Source organism: Belonocnema kinseyi, chromosome 4, assembly GCF_010883055.1.
Source record: "Belonocnema kinseyi isolate 2016_QV_RU_SX_M_011 chromosome 4, B_treatae_v1, whole genome shotgun sequence".
NCBI classification, from domain to species: domain Eukaryota; kingdom Metazoa; phylum Arthropoda; class Insecta; order Hymenoptera; family Cynipidae; genus Belonocnema; species Belonocnema kinseyi.
This window is the reverse complement of record NC_046660.1, coordinates 99,042,963-99,061,501: the sequence shown is the minus strand read 5'-3', so window position 1 is coordinate 99,061,501 and position 18,539 is coordinate 99,042,963. Positions and strand designations below refer to the sequence as shown.

Genomic DNA, 18,539 nt, shown 5'->3' with positions numbered 1-18,539 from the left:
ATTTATATATATAATGTAATATAATATAATTTATTTATTTATTTTTATACAAAATAATAACATGTAAATTTATTATTTCTTCCAATAGACTTTTCTTCTGCAAATTTCCTTATTTCATGTAAAACGTAAACTACCACACTAATGACACATTTGTACAAAATTCGCATCCGAATAATACGTTTGCTGAATACAATTTCAATAAAATGACGACATGTCTTTTCATAGTTCTCGCATTACAGTTTTTAATAGAGCTGCAAGAAAAGGTCATGGAGATGACACGAGTAATGTGACTATGAGCCGTGATCTCATAAAGTATTTACGCTCCTCCGCTTGAAGGCCATTTAAATCATTCTCACTCTCTTAATCCTTTTATTGTTTAATTAAGATTGTAATTAATATAATGTTAATATACATAGTGCATTGGTCTCATTCAAAGAAACAGAAGAAACAGAAAATCGGGAAAGAAGATTGTTTTAAATTACGTTAAACGTAAAATTGATAAAGAGGCAATATTCGAAAAAGACTCAAGAGACATAAAACTGCCCTCATTATTCTTCTTAATTATTTTTGATTACCATTTGGGTATTTCTCGTCAACTCATAGTTTTCGGAGTTTATCAATAGTTTCTGAAGAATGTAGAATTCGTGAAGTCATTGCCTCGTGGGTGTCTCAAAATGGAGTGAAAGTCTTTTTGAGCGGATTCACGAGTCGTTCCTATACCTTGCGACCTCTGAGTCTCATAATGTGCCACCACTACTTGCTCCTTCTCATCGAGTTCCAGCATAATACTCAGTTGTTTAGTACCACTCGTTCCAGAAGTTTCATCTTTGACAGTGCTGTTTCTTTTGTATAGTTCGATCGTCTTGTTATTGTTTATTTATTTTCAAAAAATTTACCAAAAGGGGTAATAAAATAAGTTGCAACAAAAAGTGATCATTTGTTTGGAGTTCTATTTTTCAATAAATCAGCGGGAAATTTAATTTTGTGAGTACAATACAATTATGTGACACTCCTTGTACACGATAACAGCTGACGAGTAGATTAAACATACATTTTAGCGTCCCAAATTCAATCCCGCTGTATCTACACTTCGGATGAGTCACCTGTCACTTTATCAAACTTTACAAAAAAATCAGCCTTCCTTGCTGTTTAGGTTTATGGAATTATAAATCATAAATCATATTGCAGAATATTTGTCCATGAATCTAAAGAGCGAGGAAGGCGTTTATGACTTTTTTTAAGTTTCGTAAAGTGACAGGTGATTCATCCGAAATTCAAATACTCCAATTTAATTTGAGCCTGCAGAATTTTATATTGAGTTTTATACATTAATATTTTATCTTTCTTCGATATATTATTCAAAAGCAAAGTAATGAGAATGATTCTACACAATCGGATATTGTTAAGCGAATCTTGTTTCATAGTTTATAATTGTAAGAATATTTATCCATGATATATCATTTTCAATAATAGTTGTTGCATTTACTAGCTTTTCATATAATTGTATAAGTTTTTCAAGTATATTATTATGTTTGAATTAAAATATTATAAACTATATTATGTTTTGCGATCACTGACCTGGTGCAATATTTGCAAGAGTGTTTTCGTCAACGCACGTGCTCCACCCTCGAGCGACTTCCTTCGACTCTTTCCTGTTGCGCAATTCACGAATTGATTAATCGAATCAAAAATAGGAATGATACTTTCTTTGAAGTTTCATATTTGACATGATAGGAGAATTTTTTTGAACAACCTGTCTATCTATCGAACTTTCCTGAGGATTGATCGATAAATTATGCATATAAAGCAACTAGAAATTGATTTCCAGATATTATGTTTAAAAAGAAGACAAAGTTATGTTATGTTAATATAACAATCATATTTTTACATTTTTATAAATATCAGGAAGCATTTTTTTCTCTTTAGGTCAATGGAAACCTTGTTTATGCGGTCATTTAAAGTTTACGATGAAAAAGATGATCCATATAGGGTTAAGAGAAGTTTGGTTTCTTTTACTTAGGATGGTTTTTCGACTTTCTATAATGCCGACAATTCGTCAAGTTGCGTTTTCCTCTTATATCCTTTTTGCTTGGTAGTATAGCCCTCCAAACCGACACCGTGACCTACTACTTATAAAGTAAACTCTGTGAATGAACGATGGGTGCACTTTCTCGAACATAAAACTTTTACAGTTTTTCTCACATAGCGAAACCATATTCTCATGCAAATCACTCAATTTGCGGTAAACGTCACTTTCATGTGATTACAGCAAGTTTTTATTTTTGTTTAGTTTAACCCATTCATTTAAAATCTAAATTACTGGGACTTTTGCTCTCAAATCATACTTTTGATATATCTATGGTTTATACTATACCTGGAAGAAATATAAATTATTTTAAGTATCTCGTACTATTAAACTTAAATCCATATAGTTTTAAAAATTTTTACTTGACAAATTCTGTTTGAAATTTTTTCAGATTTAATTCGTATATTTATAATTTTATCATTTTTAATATGACATTTTTTTCAAAATTGAGTATCCAAAATCTAATTGAAATTGAATTTGTTAAATTGTGAAAATAAACGTTAAATAAATATAAATGTGTATGAGTAAGTACTAGGTATATGAAATCTAATTTGATGTCTGCTTAAGGAAAAACATAGTAATGTTGACCCTGACTTAGAAAAACGCGAGTATCTCCTAAACTTGAGCTGACTATAACATTATATTCATATATTCGTAATATATATTCTTGTGGACCCCACACATGTACTTGCTCAAAATTTAATATAACTTTGAAAAAACTACGCACAAGCTTAAAACTTGAATGAATATGGATTTTGATATTAATTCAAATTTTAATGTATTCAAATTAGATACATCAAGCGAAACATCAACTTAAGTGAAATTATTTTCTCAGAGTTTGACACTTGAAAATTTTCTGTCTAAATGCAAAAAACTATTCATAACAAGTATATATTAAAAAACATTTTTAAACTGAAAAGTTTATTTTTAATTGATTTACGATTGGCCATTAAACATATTGACACGTGTTAACATTTAAACATGTTGCCATAATGTAAAAAAAAAACGTATCTTGTTAACAGTTTAATAGATATATTTTTGCATATGTGATTTGTAATTTTGTTTCATTTACAATTCTAATCATATTAGAAGATGCAATGTAGAATATACTAGATATCAGTGAGCTAGCCAAGTAATACCGCGAAAGCTTAATTAATTTTATTTATCACTTCTAAACCCTCTCTGTTTAAACTTCGTAAATTGGCAATTATTTTCTCTCATTATCATAAATTATATTAATTAAATTGTTAACATGCCGAAACCATAATACTGTTCTTAACTTGTCACACTAAACGCGATTTTACTTGTTTCCTTATGATCCGATGTGATAATAAACTCATAAAGTTCGCGCCTCAGTAAATGTAAAAGTTAACTGTGAAGAAAGTAATATGCAAAGTAGCTCGTAAAAACTAGATGAATAGATTACAAATTAATTATTGCAAAATACTAATCTATAATTTTTGTTTATTAGTTTTTGCAATCAATATTTTATCAATGTACTCAATTCACCTGCATTGTCGGTTTTTACGATCTCGTTAAAAGAAACTTATAAAGAGGCTTTCCAATCACAACATAATTTTTTGTCCATAACAATTTTTCTACTTACACTTACACGAGAAAAAAGCTAATTGCTGCAGTCCATGTGAGCACACCGCTCGTTATAACGCCGCTGGACAAGTGAAATTGAATTACAGTCATAATAGCAAATTGAATGTTCGCCATTGATAAACATATGAAAGATGCTCGATTTGCGCTTGGCATAGATTGCAAATTGTGGCAACGAAAACAGGATCTACCGTGACCAGATTTTATATAGGATCAATCAATTTGCAATCCATTATATAGCTTGCATAACGATCTAACAATGTTCAAGAGATCAACAACAGATATGAGACGTCGTGCAGCTTCAGTTAAAAGTCAAAAGTCTTTAAGTCGATTGTGTCATAAGAAGACAAGCTGAATGCCATTTAATTAAAGACGCTCATACTTTAATTCATCGATATAATGCCAGATTTCGAGGTGTAAATAGACTAAGACGTTACGCGATTATCCGCTTTGTGATTATGCTACATATACACTGCCTATAAGTATTGAACATCAAACTGGTCGGATAATTTAATTAGCACGGATTGTCACGCTATCGGATCGCTCAGTCAAGTAAGTTTTATGCTCATATATAATTGCTTTAGAGAGGAAATGTTTTTTCTAATTATTAATTACGAGAAAATGATATAAAAAGAATATAGAAAGTAGGGTTGTCTTTCAATATAATATTAATGAAATATACAAAATAATATACTTTGTTATAGATTATGTTTAAACAGATTTCTCAAGTCTGGACAGAGAAATTCAAGCCATAGACTTTGATTCCGTTCGTAAAAAGTTCGGTTCTAACTGAACTCCACACTTTTCAGTTAGTTTGAAAAAGATACTGAAAATCATTTCACTGTCAAATATGAACTATTTCACTGTGAAATATTTCAATTTGGGTATAATCACTAAATTGCATTGGATAGTTTTGAAATATATTTGATATAGACTAAAAATATCGATTGAAATTTCTTAACATAGCAGTAAAGTATTTTATTTGTTTTAAATGATCAAAATGTTGGAAAGCATATAACTTCTTTCACTGCTCTACATTTTTTAAATTTAGTTTTAATAAATCTAATCAACGATCTTGGCCTTAATTTGGGACCCTAAAAAGTTTAACGAAAGCTGATTCTATTTCTCTAATCCTTCAAAAGTTAGCGTGGTTACGACATTCAGTTAACCAAACAGACATCTCTATTTGCAGAATGTTAACAGAGAGTTGTAAATATATATTGTTAGAAATTTTGCTTCATCTTTATTTTTCTTTATTTTAATCTTTATTTTTGTACCTATTATTAAAAAATACAATTTAAAAAACGTGAATTTTTGAAATTTTGTTCCCATTAATGTAGTAATGTAGTAATGTAGTAATGTAGAATCCGTCAAAATTTATAACATAGTTAATTTCATAATGCGGATTAAATAAAGAAAAAAGATGTTTTTTAATTTTGTCTGCGTCTTCCATTTTCTTTTTGTCAAATTCAATCAGTTTTATTCAATTCGCAAGAGTTTATTGAAAAAGTAATAATAATAGTAAAGATCTTTTTACCACAATCTATATAAATCTCATGCTGTCAGATTGTAAGAACAGAAGCAGAAAATTGAGGTCCCGGATAAAATAATCGGATATAACTTTATGGCTCTCCACACTGAGCTCCAGGAGTTAAAACCGTATTTTTTATCCGGTCCCTCAATTGTTTAACTGAGCAGTTTTAAAAAAAAATTAGTTGAAAGTAGGGTAGTAATAACCTATCATTGCGATCTATCAAAAATTATTTTAAAAAAACTAAATACGAGGCGCATACAGATATAACTTTCTTTAAACACGTCAATACAATAGTCATAGATATTTAGTAATTATAACGCATTGTATGCAATAATTTTGACTTTCTGTAAACACCTTTTCTCTAAAATATAAATAATCAAATATATTTGTTGAAATAGAGTCTCCGAAAATAAGTTTTTATCAGGAAACATTTTAGAGTACATATACCCATGATGTCCAGTATATTCATTGTTACACAATTGTTTCGTAATTTCGCACAATCGCGTTGTTATTCTTCTAGCGACAAGATTACTTTTTGACATTGATTTATTTTAAGGAGGCGGAAGATCAGCCTTTACTTTCTATAAATAAAATGGTTACTCTAAAGTGGTCGTTTACACTCTTTAGTTGCATGAGTATGTTCGCAGACATTCAGGTCGTGTGACAGAGGGTGCTTGAACCTTCGTTTGTCGCGTAAACTGCTCGTTAAATTCCGATTTACAGGCCATGACGCGTTACGTTGCGAATCGCGTTGTAAACGTACAGAGCAATGGTATCAACTATCAGCGAAGGTTATATCTTTTCTAACTCACAGAGATTATCGCAAGACCATTTTCTAGTCGCGACTGATCGTAAGAAAGCCTGGCACGCTCGACAAACTTTATTGGTCCTTCCACCTACAATGAAAATTTTATTGATCACTCGTTCGACTACAAGCTCACTTTGAAATACAACAACGTGATTGGAATGCTTCAATTTTCTTTGATTAATCTGATGGAAATGAAAAGGGTTCTAAAAAAATCTGAATAGAAAATCTTAGCCAAAAATGTATTATGTTTTTTATGCTCAGGGTATCTACAGGCCTGGAAATTCCATAAAGTCAGGGAAGAAAAACGAATTTTAAAGAAAACCTGTCAGATAAACTAAGTTGCAGTTATTTGATTTTTTTGTTTTGTTTGAAAATTCAACATTTTTATTGAAAAATAATTTTTGGCTGAAAATTCAACTGTTTGGTTGAAAGTTCGTCTCTTTGGGATGAAAATTCACATATTTGGTGGAAATAACATCTTTTTTGTTAAGAAATGACAACTGTTAGGTAAAAAATTAATGTCTTTTTAAATTCATCCATTTTGATGAAATTTTTATTATATCTATTATTACATTATTAGTTAAGAATTCAATTTTTTCGTTAAAAATTCATGTATTTATTTGAAAGTGGAACTACTTTGTTAAAATTCATTTTTTGGTTGTTGATTTATCCATTTCTTTTAAGCTTTGTCAAAATCAAACTATTTTGTTTAACAACTGTTTTTTTAAATTGATTTTTCTACTGAAAATTTAACCATTCCATATTTGGTTGAAAATTTAGCGTCTTGAGATGAAAATGTAACTATTCGATTAACAATTCTAGCATTTTGTTAAAAATTCGACTTTGGTGGTAGAATATTAACCATGTAAGTGAATAATACATCTTATAGTTTGAAAATCAGTTTCTTTACTCGAAAATTTAACTATTAGGTTGAAAATTTCTTCAAAAATTGAAACATTTAGTTAAAAATTTATAAATTTTGTTAAATATTAATTGTTTTCTTTAGAAAATTAATCTTCTTGGTTAAATATTTCTCTTTTTGGTTAAAAATTTAATTTCTTTGTCGAAATTTAGTTTTTTAGTTAAAAATTAATATTGTTGGTAATTTGAATATTTATCTGTTGCAGGTAAACATTCAACTAACTTTTTGGTTAAAAATTCATTTTGTTGATGTTGAGGATTCATAATTTTCGTAACTAATTTATTTCATATACTGAAAATTTAATTATTCCGTTTTTGGTGGGAAATCTATTTATAAATAATTAATAAACTACTGTCGCAAGTACATTTTTTAGTACAGATAGCTATTTCCGAATGAGAGGGGTCAACGTTCCGGTGCCGCCATTAATGTTGCTTTATCCAGAAACGAGCTATTTTGAAAAAAAACTGAAGTCGCGTAATTTGTCTGGACAACTGGGTTATAAATGGTTAACTTTGAATGGTCATAACCCATGACCTATCGTGGCTATATCAATGTGGTTTCTCGAATTACTGGAAATTGCGTCCACTTTAATTCATATACAGAACACTTTTTTTTGTTAAACTAATCCATGGATAGTACCTTTTTGAACTTGTTTTTAAAAATTTGTCACATATTTGAAAAAAAATGACAAGAACAAGAAGCAAGTTGAAAGTTTTAAATATAACTTCATTTCACATTAAGAAACCTTGAAAAACCTATTGTTTTTAAACTAAATGGATCTTTTATAAATAAACAAAATGAAAAATACAGCCTTTTTACAAAATAAATGTGACCAATCAAGAAAAAGTAATTAGCTGAAAATAACGTTTAAGGCGGTTTTTTGGGTCAATGATTACAAATATGGAGTCAGAATTCTAAAATTCAAAATGTTGGATGCAATATGGCAGAAAATTTTTAAGACAATTATTGTATTCGCCATTTTGAATTTTTGACTTCAGAGTCATCAACAAGGGCCCCCAAAACAACATGAGGACCCATTTTTCAGCCAGGGGTTCGGTTTTCTAATTTTTCGGCTACCATATTGAATCTGTAACTTTGAATTTTTGAGTTCTTACTTTAGATTCGTCATTAAATATTCACAAAGCCCACGAGGCACTTTGAAGCCATGGAACTTATTTTTGCATTTCTTGTTCGTCATATTTGATGCGCCATTTTGAATTTGAAATTTTGACTTCAAGTTTATAATCGGCGACCCCAGAAATACAGATTCAAACTTCAGATTTTGAGATTTAATCCACCTAAAACAAATCTGGTTACTTTGAAGGTTCGTAACTCGCCACCTAATCACAGAAAAAACGAAAGATAAATTTTACATCGATTCCAGAAGGAAGATTCACTGAAACAAAAAATAACTTCGCCCGGTTAATCTTTCGTGTTATAATCGCTTCATTTTTATTCGAGATGTAGCAAAAATTTCGACGGCAGCGCTATCCATCGCCGTTACTTCATTAAATTGAAAAGAAATGGGGATTCCCATCTGTCAGTTGTTTTTTTGCGCTTTTTGCTAAATGGTATTAAATAAGTTCGAATTCGTCTACAATAGTGCAATTTAAGTCGGAGGAGATATATCAATATGAACAATTTTTTTTTCGTGATTTCTGTTGTTGATTCTACATTTTTACATAAATATGCTCACTTCAGCGTGACGCAGTCGACGAGTTCAGAATTATTCTCCTAACCTCAGTGAAACTTTCGCCGAACGATGTTTAATTTTTAAACGTTGCGAGTCTTTCTTGCAACAAATTTTCACTTTTGTTTTTTTCTGTGTTGTTTTAAATCTGCGGTGTCCTGATTTATAGCTCGAATTCAGTCATACTTTGCCGTTTTTCCATTGCTGCTAAGGACGCCGTAGCAGACGACGGCGTTTATTCCACCGTGGGATAAATTTTGGCCAAATAGCATGTAAACTTTAACAGCGGTAAATTTTACATGCAACAAAATTTAACTTTAGTTTTTTCTGTGATGAAGATAGAAGATTCTTTTTCTAATTTTGCTCAGAATTTTGTTTAGTTTAATTTTGCTATTGGAAACTTTGTTCCAAAGGATCGCGCAAGGCTCAATCTTCCAAAAAATAGGTTTAATATTGTTCGTAAGTAAAAAAATTAAACTAAGACAAAATCAAGGGTTTTTTCTGAATATGAGTTATTGAAATGTATCTATTAGCATCAGATATTGTATAAATAATGCTGTAAGAGTCTTTCAAATTCCTGCAGGGATTACTCAATCAGAACTTTTTCTTGAACAATGACTGTCTGTCTGTCTGAGTATCTGGTGAGGCAAGTGTAAAGCATATCGTACTATTGTTGCACGCAACTTACGTATGCATATGCGCACCTGCGGAACGAAGGGAATAAAGCATTAACCGTACGAAACCACTCGACTATCACCGTTAGTCAGTATGCAGTGTGTTATGTTAGAATGTTGAGAAATCGTCATCGTGATGTCGATGGTAGCTAATAATCACGCGCTTATTTTGCTTAGTTCCTCAACAGGCCTTACCCATGAATTTCTTATGTAGTTAGTAAATCATACAGTGTTGGGTGTACTCAGTTCACGCAATTTATTATCCATTACTATAGGCAATTATTCTGTCTTTAAATTTCTTAAAATCTATTTCAAAAGTTTAAAGTCCAATAAAAAAGAACTTGAAATTAGAAATCTTCACGGTTGCCACACAATCACTTAAGTCCCTTTATGTCACCTTTTTTCATGCTAATTTTTAGTCACAGGGTGTCCACTCAAACTTCAGAACAAATTCCAGGCTATATCCCGGGTTTCCCGGTCTAATTAGTAAATTAATTGCTTCATTATATAAAGTTTAAAATAATTAAAAGTCTCAGAACTCCATGATAAAATATATAATTTAAATTATTGTAAAAAATTATTTCAGACTTCACAGTCCAAAATACTCTCAAAATAGGGAAAATACAGTGATTTTTTTAGAGAAAATAGAGGAACATTAAGGAAATAAATTCTTTCAAATCGTATTAATTAAGGTACCCTATATTCCTAAGATTTGAAGTCGTAATATATAGCAGTTTAGACTAAACATTAAAACTTTCAACCCAAAAATATGCATTTCCCACGAAAGAGTTGAGTCTTCTGGTTAAAAAATCGAATCTTTTAAAAAACATTTAACTTTTAAACCCAGAATATATTACTCTTCTAACAATAAGTGAATTTTAAATCCAAAAGGACAGATTTTCTATCGAAAAAGACGAATGTTCAACAAAACAATTAGACTTTCTTACAAAACAGTGAAGTTTTCAACAAAATAATTCATTTTCATCCAATAATTAGAATTTTAACCAAAAGAGATAAATTCTTAAACAAACGCATAGTATTAGACTTTTCAAATAAAAATAATTAAATTTCATACAAAAATATGGCTTTTTTACAAAAGCACACATATAAAAAGTCTGTTGCATTCCAGGCCAAAAAAGATGTCTAACAAATAGTTGAATTTTCAACAAAGCAATGATATTTTCAACCAAATGGTAGATTTTTTAACCAAAAAAGATTAATTATAAATTAAAATATAATAATAGTCTTTTGAATAAAAAAGAATTAGCTTTTAAAAAAATTTCCTATCCAACAAGAAGAATGTTCAATAAAATAGTTCAGTTGTTGACTAAAAGATATGATTTCTGGCCCACAATGTAGTGGACTTTTTAATTTAAAATAATTCACTTTTCACCCAAAATATTTGGATTGTCTTATTGGTTCTGTTAATTCAGTTCTTATTTAAGCGAAAAAACGTGAAAAAAGGGAAAAGTGTGTGTTTTCTTGAATATAGGGGAAAATGAGGAATTCTTAAAAAAAGGGAGTAGAGGGGAATAGGGGAAAGAGTGTGAAGTATGTGGTCTATTAAAGTATTAAATCGCAGTGAAACTTCGGCGCAAGGAAGCCATTAACTAATGTTATTTCTTATTATAAATCGTGACGTTTCACAAGAAAAGGGCCCATTTTGTCGATCCTACTTTAGGAGTTATTTGCGTTTTTGTGACCTAGGATCTAAAATATTGATTTTGGATTTTCGATAGGAACATTTTTCCCCAGTGCTCAAAATTTCAGGCTAATTCCTGGTTTTCCAGGTCAGTCACAACCCAGTTATCAATTTTTAATAAAAGGCCTTGCTTCAACTTTTGATGCTGAAATATGAAAATTTTCTTCTCAAAGTTCGGGTCTCTGAAGGTTTTGTATGTTCTAGCGGATGGTTAACTTGGAAGGAGCTATAAAAATTCTGACGATAAAAGTTTTGAAAAATAGTTATGTCTTAGCTGTTGTTAAAACACAGCTATTAATTATTTTACAATAAAGTTACTTTTAGAGATTGAAAACTGACTCTGTTGAATACGTTTGACTTGATTCACTGTAATTTTATATTAAAAAATTTTAGTTTTTTTTTTCTTTCTACAATGCATATAAATATGCCATTTTACTATAACTTCACATTTCATAAATTGGATTTCTAAATTAAAATGAGGTCATTTATTAAATTATTTTGTTAAATAAGTTGAAAAAAACAATTCCTTTAAATGAAACAGAATATAACCCTTATTATAGTTTGTAATAAAATTAATTATACAATTCAGTAATTACTTGGAAAATTTATTATAGTGTTTGTGACCTTAGTATTCAACCCAACATTTAGAAATTAAATTTCATCCAATCTTGCAAATGTAAGCCGATATAATAAATTTATGTAATTGAATTGAAAATTTTGTGTAGATTACTGTTTCTATTTAAATCGTAGGCCTCTTTTTGTGTGAACAGTAATAAGGCCTAAAAATACTACTATTATTCTAAAATTCACTATACCATCTAACACATTGAAAGAAAGTCTTATAATTTTGTTAAAACTTACATTAAGTATTTTATTTTTGGTCTGAAAACATGATCCTCTTTCGTAAAAGAATTTTTTTCTGCTTCGATATGTAAGAAGGCTAATGTTTTTTAATAAATTTATTGTGAATATGTTACTGTACTTTTTTATGCTGCGTATCAATGTAAATTTAACAATTCGTGCAATATAGTATTAAAATTCAACTTTACTTAAGCGTGCGATCCGGGTAAAAATTATTTTGTAATATACGAATCTGCGCGATAGAAAGCGGCACATACTAAGATTGCACTCCGCTTTGCATATATTTATAGACATTATCGATTCTGACCTCGAATTCTAATCAGGGCTTAATACCTATACTCACAAGAAGGAGATTGGCTGTTTGAAATTTAAGTAGTAAAGCTAAATTAAGAAACCTGAGAATATTAACATGTATTATCGATTTTTTTCATTTGGATTAAAGATGAACCATGTAAAAAGAGAAATAAATCGGATTGCCTGTTTTGACAGAAAAATTCACTTTTCTCGAAAACGGCACATTATATGTAATGCAAAATTATATAGAATATAAAATATACGGTTATCTTTTATGCTATTTTTAGGTATTTAATAAACAATTCGTATAAACATGTAAAACTACTATCTTTTAGAAATTGGCTTACAGTGAACCCGAGAGATAGGCCCCAGAGTTTGTTCTTCCGAGAATTGACACGCTACAGTGGGTATGGGTGAGAAAGCTGTGGGGTCTGCGCGCTGCTCACTCACTATTGACTGTTTACATTCGGAGTGGACCTTTGCCTAGGGAGTTAGGTTCAAGGTCAGCCCCAAAAACATCACTCACTCTAGGGTCCACTGTATATGAATTGTTTTTTTAAGAACATAAAAATAATTTAAATGTGCCTGTTTTAAAGACATCCCTGTAAGTGGAATAGATGATTAACGCTTCTTTATACAATAACTTTCTTCGAATATCTCCTTATGTATTATTATTATTGTGGCCCACCTTCCAGTCACAAGGTACTCATGACCTGGTATTTCGCTACCAAACGCGATCAAGAAACGCGAAAAGTGATTAGTTGAATAATTGGTGGCAGTTGTTTTGGAACTCTATATTCTGCCTGCGCATTCCTCATATTTATGTTTCGAACGTTCATCTTGGAGAGCCCGGTTATAGGGACCTAAACATTCATCCTGGAGAGTCCTGTATACTGAGCTGCGTCTCGCTATCATGGTTTAAATTATAATTTTTAATTATTTATAATGAAAATGAATGTTTAAAATTCCGAATATTGAACAAATTGACCAAATGCAATATAAAAATGTACAGAAAGTACTTTGCGGTAGTTGAAATTTTAAAGAGAAGACGAATACGTCATTGAATACAAGAGAAGAATATAAGTAAAGTACTTTGCGAATATTTTGTCTGGCAAAAGTAGCCGAGCACGCTGCTTGGTACAAACTCAAAATTTCGCATGTGCCAGCATGTGCTGTACGTAAAGTCTCAAGTTGTAAATGTGTCGAGTCGAATAAAGATGTCCAAGCGAAGAAATGCGCAAGAGACAACGGTTAAATTCGGCATGTCATGCATGAAGTTTGCGGATTTGTCTAATTGTAATGACGGCCGAACGCCCTATAACTTTAGAGCGAAACACTCCGCAGGCGACTTTGCGTACTTCTTAGCTGGGATTTATTTTCAGAAAAATTTGCAAGTAAATTTTTAATAGAAATTGTTTAAATAATTAATTTTTCTTGCAAAATCAGAAAGAGCACATGCGTTTTACCAAAAAGGGGTACTTGCATTAATGAAAATGTGTTCCTATACTAAAGTTCTGTGCGCAAATAGATTTTCTTGAATATCTCCGTTCGACTCAGAGAGCACTTACATATCTTTCTAGCTGGGACGGCAGTATAGGAATCCATCGACCGGCAATCGGACGTTCTTTGGTTTGATTCCCAGTAGGGCGAAGTGAGATCTTATTTCAGAAAAATTAAATTTTAAGATCTTTCTTAAAAACGCTAGTTCTAATGCCAACGGCTGAGACTAAAGATTCAAAATATTAATTTTATTATATTAGACGGCGAGCGGCAAACAAAACTTCATAGACACACACACACGAGTGTAGAGATCATGACCGGCTGGATGGTGACCTTGTTCACCCTCCACACGGTCATGATCATCTGCTTCAGCTTTGAATATTTCTGGATTTTCTTAGTGTATTGAAACCTAATGCTATTGATAAGGGAAAAGCTTATATTTATTGTTCTCACATGCTTCGCACGTTTATCTACCCAGAGGACAACTGGACGATTGTTTCTGACTCTAGGCTTTAGAGTCTGGGTGGTCAGTCAGAATAGTCTTGTTCCAGTGTAGGAGATGTCGTTCGTTCTCTAGTACTTTAACTGGAATATATTTTTAGTAAGGTTCAAATATCATTCTAGTAAGCCACTGTCCAGGGAAATTTGTTGATGAATGAACGAAGCAACATCATTATGTATATGGACGTGTATTATTGCGAGGCAAGCATCGTACAGCCATCAATGATGTGCTCGATGTTCTCATTGGGATCTCTAAAAAGGCGGCCTTTGTTAATTACTGCCGCCATACTCAGGATGTTTTTTTGGAAATCCTCGTTTGTCCTGGATAGCAATGTGAAACCCTTCCGTCTCTGGGAAGAGTTCTCCCCGCCTTTACCAGATTGAAGCATCACTATCCACACAAGGAATATCTAATGTTTGGGCGTGTTGCTTGTGCAGTTGTTTATCTCGCCATTAAGCAGCTAGCTGTTTAGCGTTGAGATGTCCGATATTCTGGAAGTCAGCAGTTGCAGGTTTTAAGGGGATATACGGGTCAACTCTATAAATGCACATGTGGCAGAACTATTCTCTCTACAGCTGTCCGTTCATTGTGTATTCATACGTAGGATTCTGTTAAACCTCTCAAGGTCAGTCATGGACGAGGTGACCAAAAAAAAGGAGTATGCTAGGAGATGAATGTAATATGTGTTAATTGTCTTTGTGATGCTCTTCTCACCGAGGCCAGGCACAAGAATCAGGCTAAGGTGATCCGAAACAGCAGTTTCAAGCACCTTTTTAATTGCAGAGTGAAGCGGACCCTTCGTCTGCAATATTTTACTTCGTTTTCCTTCTTCTGCAGTATTTTACTCCGATTTTGTGTACATTTTTATAAGAAATGCCATTCTTCATTCATCATCTATCAATATTATGACTTCAAAAGTTTTTCTATTTACCTCGTACTGGTTTCCCCTATTATACGATAAAAAGCATTTTCAAATTAGTTACAAGAAATAGTGAGAAATTTAGATATAGGTGTGATCTATCTTCATAAATTTATAATTCCATTCAGTTGGAAATATATGCACCTGAAATCTTTTCTTTCATGGTTTATTTAAATCTTTTAACTACTAGAGAAAATTGAGAAAAGTACTTGATATTAGGAGAAAGAATGGTCCGCGAAAAAGGGTAAGAGTAGAAGAAATGAATGAGCCTGTTCTAAATATAAGCCACCTTTCATACACCGAGAATCTTCCTTCATTTTCTCTTGCCTGTCTGCTTGTCTGAATGCCGTCAAAAGCACGTTTATAAGCGCTATTTTAATTTTAAACTTGACTTCCTAGAAAGTATAATTTCTAAGTGCAAAAGAAAAAGTTAAATTAGTTTAATTAGTTTAATTAATTTAAAGTTTGATGCTTTCCGGTACTGTACTGTTTTTGTCTAGTCCGGCCACAGACTGGCTATTTTGATAGAAAATAATTAATAATGATTAAATAATATAATTATTTTTTAATACATAAAAGTTTGTGTAGTTCATTAAAAATGAAAATTATTTTATATAAAAAAAAAAGAAAAAATGAGTTTCCGAAAATTTTGTACATACACCGAGTGTCGAACTTTTGATGTGTAACTTTATATTATGTTGCTGTAACAATATCCCGTCGCCTTAACACACTCTGCTATCTTGAAGTTAAAACCTATTTCATTTTCGTCATTTATGAATTTCAATTCATTACATCGTAATATTTATTTCAATAAAACATGAACAATTGTTAAACGTTAAAAGCGCTGGATGCGTGAATAAATCATTGAAAATTATGAAGTTCGTATGATTATACTTGCGATTGGGCTACGAAATAATTATTGTTTATTATTTTAAATAATTAATACGTTATAGGCTTAATAATATTTTAATAATTAATGTTAATCATTAAAATAAATCATTTATGTTAATATTCGATTTTCTGGAATATTATATATATAATATGTAGGAATATACATATTATAATTATTATAAATTTAATATAAATTTATTATATGTTGACTCTACAATTCATTTGAAAGAAAATGTTTTTAAACATTCTTCTATAAAATCGTTTTAAAGAATATATTTTGTATATTAAGATTTCATTGATGTTAAATAATTATCCTTTATTGTATTAAGTATGCAATAGTGTGCATATAATTATTACTTGAGCATTTATTCAATTATGTATTTTACCTTTCTAAATCTTTTAGTCCAAAATGATTATTTTCTGAATTCACTTCTGTAATTTGTTCAGACCGTTATTCTGTCTAGAAACTAGCTAAAATCTGAATTAATGAAATGCGTAACGAACTCCTAGATAGCGCCGAGACTGGGACTATGCAGTAAAAAGTTTTGAATAAAACACATAGCAAAAATAGACAACATCCGTGTAGCAACTATTCACGTAATACGTAATACGTAATAACGTATTACGTATTACGTGAATAGACATGCTTGATAAAAACTGTATTGGCTTTAGCATGATTCAAGACTGCCACAAAAAATTTTCATGAAAGCGCCTTGTATGAGATACAGCGCATAGTGTTAAAAATACGGAGCAGATAGACTCATGTTGAATGGTAGCCTCGATAAATAGTCTTTTATTAACATTTTTACTTTCATTTTTATAAGCAAGGGTTATTCATATTTATGTAGAAGAAATAATAAATATAGTTTACATCAATTGAAAAGTTCACGTCGAAGTGCCCTATTGATAATATTCTATTTCAGAACGTCCGAAATGAAAGGCTCTATTAGATATAAAGAAGGCCATACTTCAGAGCGTATAAAAAGAATAGTCTTGTAAAAGGCGCTGATGAGCCGTATAATGTACATATAGAAGAGTCAACTAAGGTTTATACCTCAGAAAGTACAGAATCTGTACGCGAATTTCAAAATATATATATATTTTTATTTTGACAATTTCCAAAAATCGACGAAAAACCTAAATAACTTGAATAAATTAAGTCATAAAAAACGAAAACACTGTGTATATTGTGTTTTAATATTTGCCATGCATATTCCTGAAGACATAAGAAGTTACTAAAAAAGAATGATGGCCCGGCAGGAAGGTGAAAACATCCCTAAATCGTCTAAAACACTCCCAAAAAAGGGGGTTTGACGAATATTTTGGAAACGGTGCATCGGTAAAAAATGAATTTTTCCAGAGAACTTTTGTACACTACTGGAATTATATAGAATTTTCCGTTCCAAAACTTAAGTTCTATGCATTTACATCGAAAAAATATCTCCTTTGGAGACGATCTACGACAGGAGCGTGCGAGACTCGCGCGGTACAACTCCAATCTCTAATCCTACTCCCATGATGGGTATCTCTGAAACTATGGCCGACAAAGCAAAAGTGAATATGATAATTTTTTATTTATATTTTATGCACAAGTTTTTTTTTGGGGTGTTCTCCACGATTTAAGGGTGCTTTCACCCTTCAGCTCGGTAAACATTATTCTTTAATAACTTCGTATTCCTTAAGGAATATGCATGCCAAATATTCTTCTTTTTTTTCAAAGTTTATAAATTTTAAAAACTTTTGGTCCAATATATTTAATTTTTTAAACTGAAATTCATAATAAGCAGCCTCAATATACATATACATATTGTTTTCGTTGCTCGTTGATCTTATGAAAGTTTTTGAAAAAATCGAATTTTCAAATCAGCCCACAAATATTTTTTTTCACCATTTTACTAGATATATTAAGCAACACAATGCAAAAAGTTTAATCAAAATCGGTGGAAAGCCGCCAACTTCTGAGCTTTTTCATTTTTAACGTTTTACGCGTGATTCCTCTAATATTAATTTGCATATTTTTAGATTTTTTTACCGTGATAGAACCTTGCCATTGGCAATTCCGAGAAAGAATTTTATCACTCGGATATGTCGAATTTAGAAGCACTTTTAAATACAATGAGTTTTCTTAATATCCGGGACAAAATCCTAGTACTCGGCAATCCTCTCTGCATGCTCAGTCACGAAAAATAGGGTTCTGCGCGAGGTTGGAGAGAGCTTTTTAGTCCTCATTTTTCCTCGAAAACGCTCGAAAATTGTGAATTCGGAAATAAGTGGGCTTCCGCGAGCATTAAAGAGGCTTTCGCGATATCCTAAAATTTCCTCCGTGCTCTGTCGAACCGAGTTTGTCCGATGATTTTAGAGTACTGAGTGAGCATGTAGCGAGATTTCAAACAAATATTCAATGTTTCACAAGTGCTACTTATCTCCGAATTCGCAATTTTCGAGCGTTTTTGAGGAAAAACGAGGACTGAAAAACTCTCTCCAACCTGGCGCAGAACTCTATTTTTCATGACAGAGCATGCAGGGAGGACTTGCCGAGTATTAGGATTTT

General features: G+C 31.3%; 1 protein-coding gene across 9 annotated transcripts in view; it reads left to right on the top strand.

The window, feature by feature from the left end:
• The window catches only part of LOC117172090 (tropomodulin), a 171,967-nt gene that overhangs the window by 89,438 nt on the left and 63,990 nt on the right, over positions 1–18,539 (top strand). Inside the window, exon 1 of one of the 9 annotated variants that reach the window (XM_033359861.1) lies at positions 800–984. The exons of 7 other annotated variants lie outside the window; for them this stretch is intronic. The gene's annotated coding sequence lies outside the window, so the exon portion shown is untranslated. Of the gene's footprint in view, positions 1–799; positions 985–4,153; positions 4,244–18,539 lie in introns of those variants that run through there. One more of the 9 variants, XM_033359862.1, reaches the window with a different exon arrangement.